Here is an 18,720-nt window from a genome sequence, read left to right as displayed (position 1 = left end):
GAAGCTTTCTTCCTAGAAAACTCGAATGTGTGGAGTATTTGACTCCAGGTGGAACCAATTAGCGTTTGCCAGCAGAAAACAAAAAGGGTCCTGCTCAAATGCATTCAAAACCTTAAAGTCCATAGAGAATATCCAGAAAACACAAACACACACAGAGGCTGTAGCAAGATCTGGGATTGAGATAGCTACAAATCACCAGATAGTTTTGTTTTCATCCAGGAGTATCTGGACAAATTGTTGTAGTTTTGAAGTGAAATTTAATCAAAAAATGACCGTGAAAGTGGTTTTGGAGAAAAGCACAATCTTCCTGTTCGTCAACTGTATCCAATGTCATGTTTACAGAAGGAAATGTCATGTTTTCTCAGGTTTCTGAAGCTTTCTTCCTAGAAAACTCGAATGTGTGGAGGATTTGACTCCAGGTGGAACCAATTACCGTTTGCCAGCAGAAAACAAAAAGGGTCCTGCTAAAATGCATTCAAAACCTTAAAGTCCATAGAGAATATCCAGAAAACACAAACACACACAGAGGCTGTAGCAAGATCTGGGATTGAGAAAGCTACAAATCACCAGATAGTTTTGTTTTCATCCAGGAGTATCTGGACAAATTGTTGTAGTTTTGAAGTGAAATTTAACCAAAAAATCACTGTGAAAGTGGTTTTGGAGAAAAGCACAATCTTCCTGTTCGGCAAATGTATCCAATGTCATGTTTACAGAAAGAAATGTCATGTTTTCTCAGGTTTCTGAAGCTTTCTTCCTAGAAAACTCGAATGTGTGGAGTGTTTGACTCCAGGTGGAACCAATTAGCGTTTGCCAGCAGAAAACAAAAAGGGCCCTCCTGAAATGCATTCAAAACCTTAAAGTCCATAGAGAATAACCAGAAAACACAAACACACATAGAGGCTGTAGGAAGATCTGGGATTGAGAAAGCTACAAATCACCAGATAGTTTTGCTTTCATCCAGGAGTATCTGGACAAATTGTTGTGGATTTTGGGTGAAATTTAACCAAAAATCACCGTGAAAGTGGTTTTGGAGAAAATAACAATCTTCCTGTTCGGCAAATGTATCCAATGTCATGTTTACAGAAAGAAATATCATGTTTTCTCAGGTTTCTGAAGCTTTCTTCCTAGAAACCTCAAATGTGTGGAGTATTTGACTCCAGGTGGAACCAATTAGCGTTTGCCAGCAGAAAACAAAAAGGGTCCTCCTGAAATGCATTCAAAACCTTAAATTCCATAGAGAATATCCAGAAAACACAAACACACACAGAGGCTGTAGCAAGATCTGGGATTGAGAAAGCTACAAATCACCAGATAGTTTTGTTTTCATCCAGGAGTATCTGGACAAATTGTTGTAGTTTTGAAGTGAAATTTAACCAAAAAATCACCGTGAAAGTGGTTTTGGAGAAAAGCACAATCTTCCTGTTCGGCAAATGTATCCAATGTCATGTTTACAGAAAGAAATGTCATGTTTTCTCAGGTTTCTGAAGCTTTCTCCCTAGAAAACTCGAATGTGTGGAGTGTTTGACTCCAGGTGGAACCAATTAGCGTTTGCCAGCAGAAAACAAAAAGGGCCCTCCTGAAATGCATTCAAAACCTTAAAGTCCATAGAGAATAACCAGAAAACGCAAACACACATAGAGGCTGTAAGAAGATCTGGGATTGAGAAAGCTGCAAATCACCAGATAGTTTTGCTTTCATCCAGGAGTATCTGGACAAATTGTTGTGGATTTTGGGTGAAATTTAACCAAAAATCACCGTGAAAGTGGTTTTGGAGAAAAGCACAATCTTCCTGTTCGGCAAATGTATGCAATGTCATGTTTACAGAAAGAAATATCATGTTTTCTCAGGTTTCTGAAGCTTTCTTCCTAGAAAACTCGAATGTGTGGAGTATTTGACTCCAGGTGGAACCAATTAGCGTTTGCCAGCAGAAAACAAAAAGGATCCTGCTCAAATGCATTCAAAACCTTAAAGTCCATAGAGAATATCCAGAAAACACAAACACACACAGAGGCTGTAGCAAGATCTGGGATTGAGAAAGCTACAAATCACCAGATAGTTTTGTTTTCATCCAGGAGTATCTGGACAAATTGTTGTAGTTTTGAAGTGAAATTTAATCAAAAAATCACCGTGAAAGTGGTTTTGGAGAAAAGCACAATCTTCCTGTTCGGCAAATGTATCCAATGTCATGTTTACCGAAAGAAATGTCATGTTTTCTCAGGTTTCTGAAGCTTTCGTCCAAGAAAACTCGAATGTGTGGAGTGTTTGACTCCAGGTGGAACCAATTAGCGTTTGCCAGCAGAAAACAAAAAGGGTCCTGCTAAAATGCATTCAAAACCTTAAAGTCCATAGAGAATATCCAGAAAACACAAACACACACAGAGGCTGTAAGAAGATCTGGGATTGAGAAAGCTACAAATCACCAGATAGTTTTGTTTTCATCCAGGAGTATCTGGACAAATTGTTGTGGATTTCGGTTGAAATTTAAGCAAATATCACCGTGAAAGTGGTTTTGGAGAAAAGCACAATCTTCCTGTTCGGCAAATGCATCCACTGTCATGTTTACAGAAAGAAATATCATGTTTTCTGAGGTTTCTGGAGCTTTCGTCCTAGAAAACTCGAATGTGTGGAGCATTTGACGCCAGGTGGAACCAATTAGCGTTTGCCAGCAGAAAACAAAAAGGGTCCTGCTAAAATGCATTCAAAACCTTAAAGTCCATAGAGAATATCCAGAAAACACAAACACACACAGAGGCTGTAGCAAGATCTGGGATTGAGAAAGCTACAAATCACCAGATAGTTTTGCTTTCATCCAGGAGTATCTGGACAAATTGTTGTGGATTTTGGGTGAAATTTAACCAAAAATCACCGTGAAAGTGGTTTTGGAGAAAATAACAATCTTCCTGTTCGGCAAATGTATCCAATGTCATGTTTACAGAAAGAAATATCATGTTTTCTCAGGTTTCTGAAGCTTTCTTCCTAGCAAACTCGAATGTGTGGAGTGTTTGACTCCAGGTGGAACCAATTAGCGTTTGCCAGCAGAAAACAAAAAGGGCCCTCCTGAAATGCATTCAAAACCTTAAAGTCCATAGAGAATAACCAGAAAACACAAACACACATAGAGGCTGTAGGAAGATCTGGGATTGAGAAAGCTAGAAATCACCAGATAGTTTTGCTTTCATCCAGGAGTATCTGGACAAATTGTTGTGGATTTTGGGTGAAATTTAACCAAAAATCACTGTGAAAGTGGTTTTGGAGAAAATAACAATCTTCCTGTTCGGCGAATGCATCCAATGTCATGTTTACAGAAAGAAATATCATGTTTTCTCAGGTTTCTGAAGCTTTCTTCCTAGCAAACTCGAATGTGTGGAGTATTTGACTCCAGGTGGAACCAATTAGCGTTTGCCAGCAGAAAACAAAAAGGGTCCTGCTAAAATGCATTCAAAACCTTAAAGTCCATAGAGAATATCCAGAAAACACAAACACACACAGAGGCTGTAGCAAGATCTGGGATTGAGAAAGCTACAAATCACCAGATAGTTTTGTTTTCATCCAGGAGTATCTGGACAAATTGTTGTAGTTTTGAAGTGAAATTTAACCAAAAAATCACCGTGAAAGTGGTTTTGGAGAAAAGCACAATCTTCCTGTTCGTCAACTGTATCCAATGTCATGTTTACAGAAAGAAATATCATGTTTTCTCAGGTTTCTGAAGCTTTCTCCCTAGAAAACTCGAATGTGTGGAGTGTTTGACTCCAGGTGGAACCAATTAGCGTTTGCCAGCAGAAAACAAAAAGGGCCCTCCTGAAATGCATTCAAAACCTTAAAGTCCATAGAGAATAACCAGAAAACACAAACACACATAGAGTCTGTAGGAAGATCTGGGATTGAGAAAGCTACAAATCACCAGATAGTTTTGCTTTCATCCAGGAGTATCTGGACAAATTGTTGTGGATTTTGGGTGAAATTTAACCAAAAATCAACGTGAAAGTGGTTTTGGAGAAAATAACAATCTTCCTGTTCGGCAAATGTATCCAATGTCATGTTTACAGAAAGAAATTTCATGTTTTCTCAGGTTTCTGAAGCTTTCTCCCTAGAAAACTCGAATGTGTGGAGTGTTTGACTCCAGGTGGAACCAATTAGCGTTTGCCAGCAGAAAACAAAAAGGGTCCTGCTAAAATGCATTCAAAACCTTAAAATGCATAGAGAATATCCAGAAAACACAAACACACACAGAGGCTGTAGCAAGATCTGGGATTGAGAAAGCTACAAATCACCAGATAGTTTTGTTTTCATCCAGGAGTATCTGGACAAATTGTTGTAGTTTTGAAGTGAAATTTAACCAAAAAATGACCGTGAAAGTGGTTTTGGAGAAAAGCACAATCTTCCTGTTCGGCAAATGCATCCAATGTCATGTTTACAGAAAGAAATATCATGTTTTCTCAGGTTTCTGGAGCTTTCGTCCTAGAAAACTCGAATGTGTGGAGCATTTGACTCCAGGTGGAACCAATTAGCGTTTGCCAGCAGAAAACAAAAAGGGTCCTGCTAAAATGCATTCAAAACCTTAAAATGCATAGAGAATATCCAGAAAACACAAACACACACAGAGGCTGTAAGAAGATCTGGGATTGAGAAAGCTACAAATCACCAGATAGTTTTGCTTTCATCCAGGAGTATCTGGACAAATTGTTGTGGATTTTGGGTGATATTTAACCAAAAATCACCGTGAAAGTGGTTTTGGAGAAAAGCACAATCTTCCTGTTCGGCAAATGTATCCAATGTCATGTTTACAGAAAGAAATATCATGTTTTCTCAGGTTTCTGAAGCTTTCTCCCTAGAAAACTCGAATGTGTGGAGTGTTTGACTCCAGGTGGAACCAATTAGCGTTTGCCAGCAGAAAACAAAAAGGGCCCTCCTGAAATGCATTCAAAACCTTAAAGTCCATAGAGAATAACCAGAAAACACAAACACACATAGAGGCTGTATGAAGATCTGGGATTGAGAAAGCTACAAATCACCAGATAGTTTTGCTTTCATCCAGGAGTATCTGGACAAATTGTTGTGGATTTTGGGTGAAATTTAACCAAAAATCACCGTGAAAGTGGTTTTGGAGAAAATAACAATCTTCCTGTTCGGCAAATGTATCCAATGTCATGTTTACAGAAAGAAATTTCATGTTTTCTCAGGTTTCTGAAGCTTTCTCCCTAGAAAACTCGAATGTGTGGAGTGTTTGACTCCAGGTGGAACCAATTAGCGTTTGCCAGCAGAAAACAAAAAGGGTCCTGCTAAAATGCATTCAAAACCTTAAAGTCCATAGAGAATATCCAGAAAACACAAACACACACAGAGGCTGTAGCAAGATCTGGGATGGAGAAAGCTACAAATCACCAGATAGTTTTGTTTTCATCCAGGAGTATCTGGACAAATTGTTGTGGATTTCGGGTGAAATTTAACCAAAAATCACCGTGAAAGTGGTTTTGGAGAAAAGCACAATCTTCCTGTTCGGCAAATGCATCCAATATCATGTTTACAGAAAGAAATATCATGTTTTCTCAGGTTTCTGGAGCTTTCGTCTTAGAAAACTCGAATGTTTGGAGCATTTGACTCCAGGTGGAACCAATTAGCGTTTGCCAGCAGAAAACAAAAAGGGTCCTGCTCAAATGCATTCAAAACCTTAAAGTCCATAGAGAATATCCAGAAAACACAAACATACACAGAGGCTGTAAGAAGATCTGGGATTGAGAAAGCTACAAATCACCAGATAGTTTTGTTTTCATCCAGGAGTATCTGGACAAATTGTTGTAGTTTTGAAGTGAAATTTAACCAAAAAATCACCGTGAAAGTGGTTTTGGAGAAAAGCACAATCTTCCTGTTCGGCAAATGTATCCAATGTCATGTTTACAGAAAGAAATATCATGTTTTCTCAGGTTTCTGAAGCTTTCTCCCTAGAAAACTCGAATGTGTGGAGTGTTTGACTCCAGGTGGAACCAATTAGCGTTTGCCAGCAGAAAACAAAAAGGGCCCTCCTGAAATGCATTCAAAACCTTAAAGTCCATAGAGAATAACCAGAAAACACAAACACACATAGAGGCTGTAGCAAGATCTGGGATTGAGAAAGCTAGAAATCACCAGATAGTTTTGCTTTCATCCAGGAGTATCTGGACAAATTGTTGTGGATTTTGGGTGAAATTTAACCAAAAAATCACCGTGAAAGTGGTTTTGGAGAAAATAACAATCTTCCTGTTCGGCAAATGTATCCAATGTCATGTTTACAGAAAGAAATATCATGTTTTCTCAGGTTTCTGAAGCTTTCTTCCTAGAAAACTCGAATGTGTGGAGTATTTGACTCCAGGTGGAACAAATTAGCGTTTGCCAGCAGAAAACAAAAAGGGTCCTGCTAAAATGCATTCAAAACCTTAAAGTCCATAGAGAATATCCAGAAAACACAAACACACACAGAGGCTGTAGCAAGATCTGGGATTGAGATAGCTACAAATCACCAGATAGTTTTGTTTTCATCCAGGAGTATCTGGACAAATTGTTGTGGATTTCGGGTGAAATTTAACCAAAAATCACCGTGAAAGTGGTTTTGTAGAAAAGCACAATCTTCCTGTTCGGCAAATGCATCCAATGTCATGTTTACAGAAAGAAATATCATGTTTTCTCAGGTTTCTGAAGCTTTCTCCCTAGAAAACTCGAATGTGTGGAGTGTTTGACTCCAGGTGGAACCAATTAGCGTTTGCCAGCAGAAAACAAAAAGGGCCCTCCTGAAATGCATTCAAAACCTTAAAGTCCATAGAGAATAACCAGAAAACACAAACACACATAGAGGCTGTAGGAAGATCTGGGATTGAGAAAGCTACAAATCACCAGATAGTTTTGCTTTCATCCAGGAGTATCTGGACAAATTGTTGTGGATTTTGGGTGAAATTTAACCAAAAATCACCGTGAAAGTGGTTTTGGAGAAAATAACAATCTTCCTGTTCGGCAAATGTATCCAATGTCATGTTTACAGAAAGAAATATCATGTTTTCTCAGGTTTCTGAAGCTTTCTCCCTAGAAAACTCGAATGTGTGGAGTGTTTGACTCCAGGTGGAACCAATTAGCGTTTGCCAGCAGAAAACAAAAAGGGTCCTGCTAAAATGCATTCAAAACCTTAAAGTCCATAGAGAATATCCAGAAAACACAAACACACACAGAGGCTGTAGCAAGATCTGGGATGGAGATAGCTACAAATCACCAGATAGTTTTGTTTTCATCCAGGAGTATCTGGACAAATTGTTGTGGATTTCGGGTGAAATTTAACCAAAAATCACCGTGAAAGTGGTTTTGGAGAAAAGCACAATCTTCCTGTTCGGCAAATGCATCCAATGTCATGTTTACATAAAGAAATATCATGTTTTCTCAGGTTTCTGAAGCTTTCTTCCTAGCAAACTCGAATGTGTGGAGTGTTTGACTCCAGGTGGAACCAATTAGCGTTTGCCAGCAGAAAACAAAAAGGGTCCTGCTAAAATGCATTCAAAACCTTAAAGTCCATAGAGAATATCCAGAAAACACAAACACACACAGAGGCTGTAAGAAGATCTGGGATTGAGAAAGCTACAAATCACCAGATAGTTTTGTTTTCATCCAGGAGTATCTGGACAAATTGTTGTAGTTTTGAAGTGAAATTTAACCAAAAAATCACCGTGAAAGTGGTTTTGGAGAAAAGCACAATCTTCCTGTTCGGCAAATGTATCCAATGTCATGTTTACAGAAAGAAATATCATGTTTTCTCAGGTTTCTGAAGCTTTCTCCCTAGAAAACTCGAATGTGTGGAGTGTTTGACTCCAGGTGGAACCAATTAGCGTTTGCCAGCAGAAAACAAAAAGGGCCCTCCTGAAATGCATTCAAAACCTTAAAGTCCATAGAGAATAACCAGAAAACACAAACACACATAGAGGCTGTAGCAAGATCTGGGATTGAGAAAGCTACAAATCACCAGATAGTTTTGCTTTCATCCAGGAGTATCTGGACAAATTGTTGTGGATTTTGGGTGAAATTTAACCAAAAATCACCGTGAAAGTGGTTTTGGAGAAAATAACAATCTTCCTGTTCGGCAAATGTATCCAATGTCATGTTTACAGAAAGAAATTTCATGTTTTCTCAGGTTTCTGAAGCTTTCTCCCTAGAAAACTCGAATGTGTGGAGTGTTTGACTCCAGGTGGAACCAATTAGCGTTTGCCAGCAGAAAACAAAAAGGGTCCTGCTAAAATGCATTCAAAACCTTAAAGTCCATAGACAATATCCAGAAAACACAAACACACACAGAGGCTGTAGCAAGATCTGGGATTGAGATAGCTACAAATCACCAGATAGTTTTGTTTTCATCCAGGAGTATCTGGACAAATTGTTGTGGATTTCGGGTGAAATTTAACCAAAAATCACCGTGAAAGTGGTTTTGGAGAAAAGCACAATCTTCCTGTTCGGCAAATGCATCCAATGTCATGTTTACAGAAAGAAATATCATGTTTTCTCAGGTTTCTGGAGCTTTCGTCTTAGAAAACTCGAATGTTTGGAGCATTTGACTCCAGGTGGAACCAATTAGCGTTTGCCAGCAGAAAACAAAAAGGGTCCTGCTCAAATGCATTCAAAACCTTAAAGTCCATAGAGAATATCCAGAAAACACAAACATACACAGAGGCTGTAAGAAGATCTGGGATTGAGAAAGCTACAAATCACCAGATAGTTTTGTTTTCATCCAGGAGTATCTGGACAAATTGTTGTACTTTTGAAGTGAAATTTAACCAAAAAATCACCGTGAAAGTGGTTTTGGAGAAAAGCACAATCTTCCTGTTCGGCAAATGTATCCAATGTCATGTTTACAGAAAGAAATATCATGTTTTCTCAGGTTTCTGAAGCTTTCTCCCTAGAAAACTCGAATGTGTGGAGTGTTTGACTCCAGGTGGAACCAATTAGCGTTTGCCAGCAGAAAACAAAAAGGGCCCTCCTGAAATGCATTCAAAACCTTAAAGTCCATAGAGAATAACCAGAAAACACAAACACACATAGAGGCTGTAGCAAGATCTGGGATTGAGAAAGCTAGAAATCACCAGATAGTTTTGCTTTCATCCAGGAGTATCTGGACAAATTGTTGTGGATTTTGGGTGAAATTTAACCAAAAATCACCGTGAAAGTGGTTTTGGAGAAAATAACAATCTTCCTGTTCGGCAAATGTATCCAATGTCATGTTTACAGAAAGAAATTTCATGTTTTCTCAGGTTTCTGAAGCTTTCTCCCTAGAAAACTCGAATGTGTGGAGTGTTTGACTCCAGGTGGAACCAATTAGCGTTTGCCAGCAGAAAACAAAAAGGGTCCTGCTAAAATGCATTCAAAACCTTAAAGTCCATAGACAATATCCAGAAAACACAAACACACACAGAGGCTGTAGCAAGATCTGGGATTGAGATAGCTACAAATCACCAGATAGTTTTGCTTTCATCCAGGAGTATCTGGACAAATTGTTGTGGATTTCGGGTGAAATTTAACCAAAAATCACCGTGAAAGTGGTTTTGGAGAAAAGCACAATCTTCCTGTTCGGCAAATGCATCCAATGTCATGTTTACAGAAAGAAATATCATGTTTTCTCAGGTTTCTGGAGCTTTCGTCTTAGAAAACTCGAATGTTTGGAGCATTTGACTCCAGGTGGAACCAATTAGCGTTTGCCAGCAGAAAACAAAAAGGGTCCTGCTCAAATGCATTCAAAACCTTAAAGTCCATAGAGAATATCCAGAAAACACAAACATACACAGAGGCTGTAAGAAGATCTGGGATTGAGAAAGCTACAAATCACCAGATAGTTTTGTTTTCATCCAGGAGTATCTGGACAAATTGTTGTACTTTTGAAGTGAAATTTAACCAAAAAATCACCGTGAAAGTGGTTTTGGAGAAAAGCACAATCTTCCTGTTCGGCAAATGTATCCAATGTCATGTTTACAGAAAGAAATATCATGTTTTCTCAGGTTTCTGAAGCTTTCTCCCTAGAAAACTCGAATGTGTGGAGTGTTTGACTCCAGGTGGAACCAATTAGCGTTTGCCAGCAGAAAACAAAAAGGGCCCTCCTGAAATGCATTCAAAACCTTAAAGTCCATAGAGAATAACCAGAAAACACAAACACACATAGAGGCTGTAGCAAGATCTGGGATTGAGAAAGCTAGAAATCACCAGATAGTTTTGCTTTCATCCAGGAGTATCTGGACAAATTGTTGTGGATTTTGGGTGAAATTTAACCAAAAAATCACCGTGAAAGTGGTTTTGGAGAAAATAACAATCTTCCTGTTCGGCAAATGTATCCAATGTCATGTTTACAGAAAGAAATATCATGTTTTCTCAGGTTTCTGAAGCTTTCTTCCTAGAAAACTCGAATGTGTGGAGTATTTGACTCCAGGTGGAACAAATTAGCGTTTGCCAGCAGAAAACAAAAAGGGTCCTGCTAAAATGCATTCAAAACCTTAAAGTCCATAGAGAATATCCAGAAAACACAAACACACACAGAGGCTGTAGCAAGATCTGGGATTGAGATAGCTACAAATCACCAGATAGTTTTGTTTTCATCCAGGAGTATCTGGACAAATTGTTGTGGATTTCGGGTGAAATTTAACCAAAAATCACCGTGAAAGTGGTTTTGTAGAAAAGCACAATCTTCCTGTTCGGCAAATGCATCCAATGTCATGTTTACAGAAAGAAATATCATGTTTTCTCAGGTTTCTGAAGCTTTCTCCCTAGAAAACTCGAATGTGTGGAGTGTTTGACTCCAGGTGGAACCAATTAGCGTTTGCCAGCAGAAAACAAAAAGGGCCCTCCTGAAATGCATTCAAAACCTTAAAGTCCATAGAGAATAACCAGAAAACACAAACACACATAGAGGCTGTAGGAAGATCTGGGATTGAGAAAGCTACAAATCACCAGATAGTTTTGCTTTCATCCAGGAGTATCTGGACAAATTGTTGTGGATTTTGGGTGAAATTTAACCAAAAATCACCGTGAAAGTGGTTTTGGAGAAAATAACAATCTTCCTGTTCAGCAAATGTATCCAATGTCATGTTTACAGAAAGAAATATCATGTTTTCTCAGGTTTCTGAAGCTTTCTCCCTAGAAAACTCGAATGTGTGGAGTGTTTGACTCCAGGTGGAACCAATTAGCGTTTGCCAGCAGAAAACAAAAAGGGTCCTGCTAAAATGCATTCAAAACCTTAAAGTCCATAGAGAATATCCAGAAAACACAAACACACACAGAGGCTGTAAGAAGATCTGGGATGGAGATAGCTACAAATCACCAGATAGTTTTGTTTTCATCCAGGAGTATCTGGACAAATTGTTGTGGATTTCGGGTGAAATTTAACCAAAAATCACCGTGAAAGTGGTTTTGGAGAAAAGCACAATCTTCCTGTTCGGCAAATGCATCCAATGTCATGTTTACAGAAAGAAATATCATGTTTTCTCAGGTTTCTGGAGCTTTCGTCTTAGAAAACTCGAATGTTTGGAGCATTTGACTCCAGGTGGAACCAATTAGCGTTTGCCAGCAGAAAACAAAAAGGGTCCTGCTCAAATGCATTCAAAACCTTAAAGTCCATAGAGAATATCCAGAAAACACAAACATACACAGAGGCTGTAAGAAGATCTGGGATTGAGAAAGCTACAAATCACCAGATAGTTTTGTTTTCATCCAGGAGTATCTGGACAAATTGTTGTACTTTTGAAGTGAAATTTAACCAAAAAATCACCGTGAAAGTGGTTTTGGAGAAAAGCACAATCTTCCTGTTCGGCAAATGTATCCAATGTCATGTTTACAGAAAGAAATATCATGTTTTCTCAGGTTTCTGAAGCTTTCTCCCTAGAAAACTCGAATGTGTGGAGTGTTTGACTCCAGGTGGAACCAATTAGCGTTTGCCAGCAGAAAACAAAAAGGGCCCTCCTGAAATGCATTCAAAACCTTAAAGTCCATAGAGAATAACCAGAAAACACAAACACACATAGAGGCTGTAGCAAGATCTGGGATTGAGAAAGCTAGAAATCACCAGATAGTTTTGCTTTCATCCAGGAGTATCTGGACAAATTGTTGTGGATTTTGGGTGAAATTTAACCAAAAAATCACCGTGAAAGTGGTTTTGGAGAAAATAACAATCTTCCTGTTCGGCAAATGTATCCAATGTCATGTTTACAGAAAGAAATATCATGTTTTCTCAGGTTTCTGAAGCTTTCTTCCTAGAAAACTCGAATGTGTGGAGTATTTGACTCCAGGTGGAACAAATTAGCGTTTGCCAGCAGAAAACAAAAAGGGTCCTGCTAAAATGCATTCAAAACCTTAAAGTCCATAGAGAATATCCAGAAAACACAAACACACACAGAGGCTGTAGCAAGATCTGGGATTGAGATAGCTACAAATCACCAGATAGTTTTGTTTTCATCCAGGAGTATCTGGACAAATTGTTGTGGATTTCGGGTGAAATTTAACCAAAAATCACCGTGAAAGTGGTTTTGTAGAAAAGCACAATCTTCCTGTTCGGCAAATGCATCCAATGTCATGTTTACAGAAAGAAATATCATGTTTTCTCAGGTTTCTGAAGCTTTCTCCCTAGAAAACTCGAATGTGTGGAGTGTTTGACTCCAGGTGGAACCAATTAGCGTTTGCCAGCAGAAAACAAAAAGGGCCCTCCTGAAATGCATTCAAAACCTTAAAGTCCATAGAGAATAACCAGAAAACACAAACACACATAGAGGCTGTAGGAAGATCTGGGATTGAGAAAGCTACAAATCACCAGATAGTTTTGCTTTCATCCAGGAGTATCTGGACAAATTGTTGTGGATTTTGGGTGAAATTTAACCAAAAATCACCGTGAAAGTGGTTTTGGAGAAAATAACAATCTTCCTGTTCAGCAAATGTATCCAATGTCATGTTTACAGAAAGAAATATCATGTTTTCTCAGGTTTCTGAAGCTTTCTCCCTAGAAAACTCGAATGTGTGGAGTGTTTGACTCCAGGTGGAACCAATTAGCGTTTGCCAGCAGAAAACAAAAAGGGTCCTGCTAAAATGCATTCAAAACCTTAAAGTCCATAGAGAATATCCAGAAAACACAAACACACACAGAGGCTGTAGCAAGATCTGGGATGGAGATAGCTACAAATCACCAGATAGTTTTGTTTTCATCCAGGAGTATCTGGACAAATTGTTGTGGATTTCGGGTGAAATTTAACCAAAAATCACCGTGAAAGTGGTTTTGGAGAAAAGCACAATCTTCCTGTTCGGCAAATGCATCCAATGTCATGTTTACATAAAGAAATATCATGTTTTCTCAGGTTTCTGAAGCTTTCTTCCTAGCAAACTCGAATGTGTGGAGTGTTTGACTCCAGGTGGAACCAATTAGCGTTTGCCAGCAGAAAACAAAAAGGGTCCTGCTAAAATGCATTCAAAACCTTAAAGTCCATAGAGAATATCCAGAAAACACAAACACACACAGAGGCTGTAAGAAGATCTGGGATTGAGAAAGCTACAAATCACCAGATAGTTTTGTTTTCATCCAGGAGTATCTGGACAAATTGTTGTAGTTTTGAAGTGAAATTTAACCAAAAAATCACCGTGAAAGTGGTTTTGGAGAAAAGCACAATCTTCCTGTTCGGCAAATGTATCCAATGTCATGTTTACAGAAAGAAATATCATGTTTTCTCAGGTTTCTGAAGCTTTCTCCCTAGAAAACTCGAATGTGTGGAGTGTTTGACTCCAGGTGGAACCAATTAGCGTTTGCCAGCAGAAAACAAAAAGGGCCCTCCTGAAATGCATTCAAAACCTTAAAGTCCATAGAGAATAACCAGAAAACACAAACACACATAGAGGCTGTAGGAAGATCTGGGATTGAGAAAGCTACAAATCACCAGATAGTTTTGCTTTCATCCAGGAGTATCTGGACAAATTGTTGTGGATTTTGGGTGAAATTTAACCAAAAATCACCGTGAAAGTGGTTTTGGAGAAAATAACAATCTTCCTGTTCAGCAAATGTATCCAATGTCATGTTTACAGAAAGAAATATCATGTTTTCTCAGGTTTCTGAAGCTTTCTTCCTAGAAATCTCGAATGTGTGGAGTATTTGCTCCAGGTGGAACCAATTAGCGTTTGCCAGCAGAAAACAAAAAGGGTCCTGCTGAAATGCATTCAAAACCTTAAAGTCCATAGAGAATATCCAGAAAACACAAACACACACAGAGGCTGTAGCAAGATCTGGGATTGAGATAGCTACAAATCACCAGATAGTTTTGTTTTCATCCAGGAGTATCTGGACAAATTGTTGTAGTTTTGAAGTGAAATGTAACCAGAAAATGACCGTGAATGTGGTTTTGGAGAAAAGCACAATCTTCCTGTTTGGCAAATGCATCCAATGTCATGTTTACAGAAAGAAATATCATGTTTTCTCAGGTTTCTGGAGCTTTCGTCCTAGAAAACTCGAATGTGTGGAGCATTTGACTCCAGGTGGAACCAATTAGCGTTTGCCAGCAGAAAACAAAAAGGGTCCTGCTAAAATGCATTCAAAACCTTAAAGTCCATAGAGAATATCCAGAAAACACAAACACACACAGAGGCTGTAAGAAGATCAGGGATTAAGAAAGCTACAAATCACCAGATAGTTTTGCTTTCATCCAGGAGTATCTGGACAAATTGTTGTGGATTTCGGGTGAAATTTAACCAAAAATCACCGTGAAAGTGGTTTTGGAGAAAATAACAATCTTCCTGTTCGGCAAATGTATCCAATGTCATGTTTACAGAAAGAAATATCATGTTTTCTCAGGTTTCTGAAGCTTTCTTCCTAGAAAACTCGAATGTGTGGAGTATTTGACTCCAGGTGGAACCAATTAGCGTTTGCCAGCAGAAAACAAAAAGGGTCCTGCTCAAATGCATTCAAAACCTTAAAGTCCATAGAGAATATCCAGAAAACACAAACACACACAGAGGCTGTAGCAAGATCTGGGATTGAGATAGCTACAAATCACCAGATAGTTTTGCTTTCATCCAGGAGTATCTGGACAAATTGTTGTGGATTTCGGGTGAAATTTAACCAAAAATCACAGTGAAAGTGATTTTGGAGAAAATAACAATCTTCCTGTTCGGCAAATGTATCCAATGTCATGTTTACAGAAAGAAATATCATGTTTTCTCAGGTTTCTGAAGCTTTCTTCCTAGCAAACTCGAATGTGTGGAGTATTTGACTCCAGGTGGAACCAATTAGCGTTTGCCAGCAGAAAACAAAAAGGGTCCTGCTAAAATGCATTCAAAACCTTAAAGTCCATAGAGAATAACCAGAAAACACAAACACACATAGAGGCTGTAGGAAGATCTGGGATTGAGAAAGCTACAAATCACCAGATAGTTTTGCTTTCATCCAGGAGTATCTGGACAAATTGTTGTGGATTTTGGGTGAAATTTAACCAAAAATCACCGTGAAAGTGGTTTTGGAGAAAATAACAATCTTCCTGTTCAGCAAATGTATCCAATGTCATGTTTACAGAAAGAAATATCATGTTTTCTCAGGTTTCTGAAGCTTTCTTCCTAGAAATCTCGAATGTGTGGAGTATTTGCTCCAGGTGGAACCAATTAGCGTTTGCCAGCAGAAAACAAAAAGGGTCCTGCTGAAATGCATTCAAAACCTTAAAGTCCATAGAGAATATCCAGAAAACACAAACACACACAGAGGCTGTAGCAAGATCTGGGATTGAGATAGCTACAAATCACCAGATAGTTTTGTTTTCATCCAGGAGTATCTGGACAAATTGTTGTAGTTTTGAAGTGAAATGTAACCAGAAAATGACCGTGAATGTGGTTTTGGAGAAAAGCACAATCTTCCTGTTTGGCAAATGCATCCAATGTCATGTTTACAGAAAGAAATATCATGTTTTCTCAGGTTTCTGGAGCTTTCGTCCTAGAAAACTCGAATGTGTGGAGCATTTGACTCCAGGTGGAACCAATTAGCGTTTGCCAGCAGAAAACAAAAAGGGTCCTGCTAAAATGCATTCAAAACCTTAAAGTCCATAGAGAATATCCAGAAAACACAAACACACACAGAGGCTGTAAGAAGATCAGGGATTAAGAAAGCTACAAATCACCAGATAGTTTTGCTTTCATCCAGGAGTATCTGGACAAATTGTTGTGGATTTCAGGTGAAATTTAACCAAAAATCACCGTGAAAGTGGTTTTGGAGAAAATAACAATCTTCCTGTTCGGCAAATGTATCCAATGTCATGTTTACAGAAAGAAATATCATGTTTGCTCAGGTTTCTGAAGCTTTCTTCCTAGAAAACTCGAATGTGTGGAGTATTTGACTCCAGGTGGAACCAATTAGCGTTTGCCAGCAGAAAACAAAAAGGGTCCTGCTCAAATGCATTCAAAACCTTAAAGTCCATAGAGAATATCCAGAAAACACAAACACACACAGAGGCTGTAGCAAGATCTGGGATTGAGATAGCTACAAATCACCAGATAGTTTTGCTTTCATCCAGGAGTATCTGGACAAATTGTTGTGGATTTCGGGTGAAATTTAACCAAAAATCACAGTGAAAGTGATTTTGGAGAAAATAACAATCTTCCTGTTCGGCAAATGTATCCAATGTCATGTTTACAGAAAGAAATATCATGTTTTCTCAGGTTTCTGAAGCTTTCTTCCTAGAAAACTCGAATGTGTGGAGTATTTGACTCCAGGTGGAACCAATTAGCGTTTGCCAGCAGAAAACAAAAAGGGTCCTGCTAAAATGCATTCAAAACCTTAAAGTCCATAGAGAATATCCAGAAAACACAAACACACACAGAGGCTGTAGCAAGATCTGGGATTGAGAAAGCTACAAATCACCAGATAGTTTTGTTTTCATCCAGGAGTATCTGGACAAATTGTTGTAGTTTTGAAGTGAAATTTAACCAAAAAATCACCGTGAAAGTGGTTTTGGAGAAAAGCACAATCTTCCTGTTCGGCAAATGTATCCAGTGTCATGTTTACAGAAAGAAATATCATGTTTTCTCAGGTTTCTGAAGCTTTCGTCCTAGAAAACTCGAATGTGTGGAGTATTTGACTCCAGGTGGAACAAATTAGCGTTTGCCAGCAGAAAACAAAAAGGGTCCTGCTAAAATGCATTCAAAACCTTAAAGTCCATAGAGAATATCCAGAAAACACAAACACACACAGAGACTGTAGCAAGATCTGGGATTGAGATAGCTACAAATCACCAGATAGTTTTATTTTCATCCTGGAGTATCTGGACAAATTGTTGTAGTTTTGAAGTGAAATTTAACCAAAAAATGACCGTGAAAGTGGCTTTGGAGAAAAGCACAATCTTCCTGTTCACCAAATGCATCCAATGTCATGTTTACAGAAAGAAATATCATGTTTTCTCAGGTTTCTGGAGCTTTCGTCCTAGAAAACTCGAATGTGTGGAGCATTTGACTCCAGGTGGAACCAATTAGCGTTTGCCAGCAGAAAACAAAAAGGGCCCTGCTAAAATGCATTCAAAACCTTAAAGTGCATAGAGAATATCCAGAAAACACAAACACACACAGAGGCTGTAAGAAGATCTGGGATTGAGAAAGCTACAAATCACCAGATAGTTTTGCTTTCATCCAGGAGTATCTGGACAAATTGTTGTGGATTTCGGGTGAAATTTAACCAAAAATCACAGTAAAAGTGGTTTTGGAGAAAATAACAATCTTCCTGTTCGGCAAATGTATCCAATGTCATGTTTACAGAAAGAAATATCATGTTTTCTCAGGTTTCTGAAGCTTTCTCCCTAGAAAACTCGAATGTGTGGAGTGTTTGACTCCAGGTGGAACCAATTAGCGTTTGCCAGCAGAAAACAAAAAGGGCCCTCCTGAAATGCATTCAAAACCTTAAAGTCCATAGAGAATAACCAGAAAACACAAACACACATAGAGGCTGTAGGAAGATCTGGGATTGAGAAAGCTACAAATCACCAGATAGTTTTGCTTTCATCCAGGTGTATCTGGACAAATTGTTGTGGATTTTGGGTGAAATTTAACCAAAAATCACCGTGAAAGTGGTTTTGGAGAAAATAACAATCTTCCTGTTCGGCAAATGTATCCAATGTCATGTTTACAGAAAGAAATATCATGTTTTCTCAGGTTTCTGAAGCTTTCTCCCTAGAAAACTAGAATGTGTGGAGAGTTTGACTCCAGGTGGAGCCAATTAGCGTTTGCCAGCAGAAAACAAAAAGGGTCCTGCTAAAATGCATTCAAAACCTTAAAGTCCATAGAGAATATCCAGAAAACACAAACACACACAGAGGCTGTAGCAAGATCTGGGATGGAGATAGCTACAAATCACCAGATAGTTTTGCTTTCATCCAGGAGTATCTGGACAAATTGTTGTGGATTTCGGGTGAAATTTAACCAAAAATCACCGTGAAAGTGGTTTTGGAGAAAAGCACAATCTTCCTGTTCGGCAAATGCATCCAATGTCATGTTTACAGAAAGAAATATCATGTTTTCTCAGGTTTCTGGAGCTTTCGTCTTAGAAACCTCGAATGTGTGGAGCATTTGACTCCAGGTGGAACCAATTAGCGTTTGCCAGCAGAAAACAAAAAGGGTCCTGCTAAAATGCATTCAAAACCTTAAAATCCATAGAGAATATCCAGAAAACACAAACATACACAGAGGCTGTAAGAAGATCTGGGATTGAGAAAGCTACAAATCACCAGATAG

Source organism: Oryctolagus cuniculus, chromosome 18 (genome assembly GCF_051225735.1).
Source record: "Oryctolagus cuniculus isolate XC-2025 breed Fujian yellow rabbit chromosome 18, ASM5122573v1, whole genome shotgun sequence".
NCBI lineage: Eukaryota > Metazoa > Chordata > Mammalia > Lagomorpha > Leporidae > Oryctolagus > Oryctolagus cuniculus.
Note: the sequence above shows the minus strand (reverse complement) of the source record.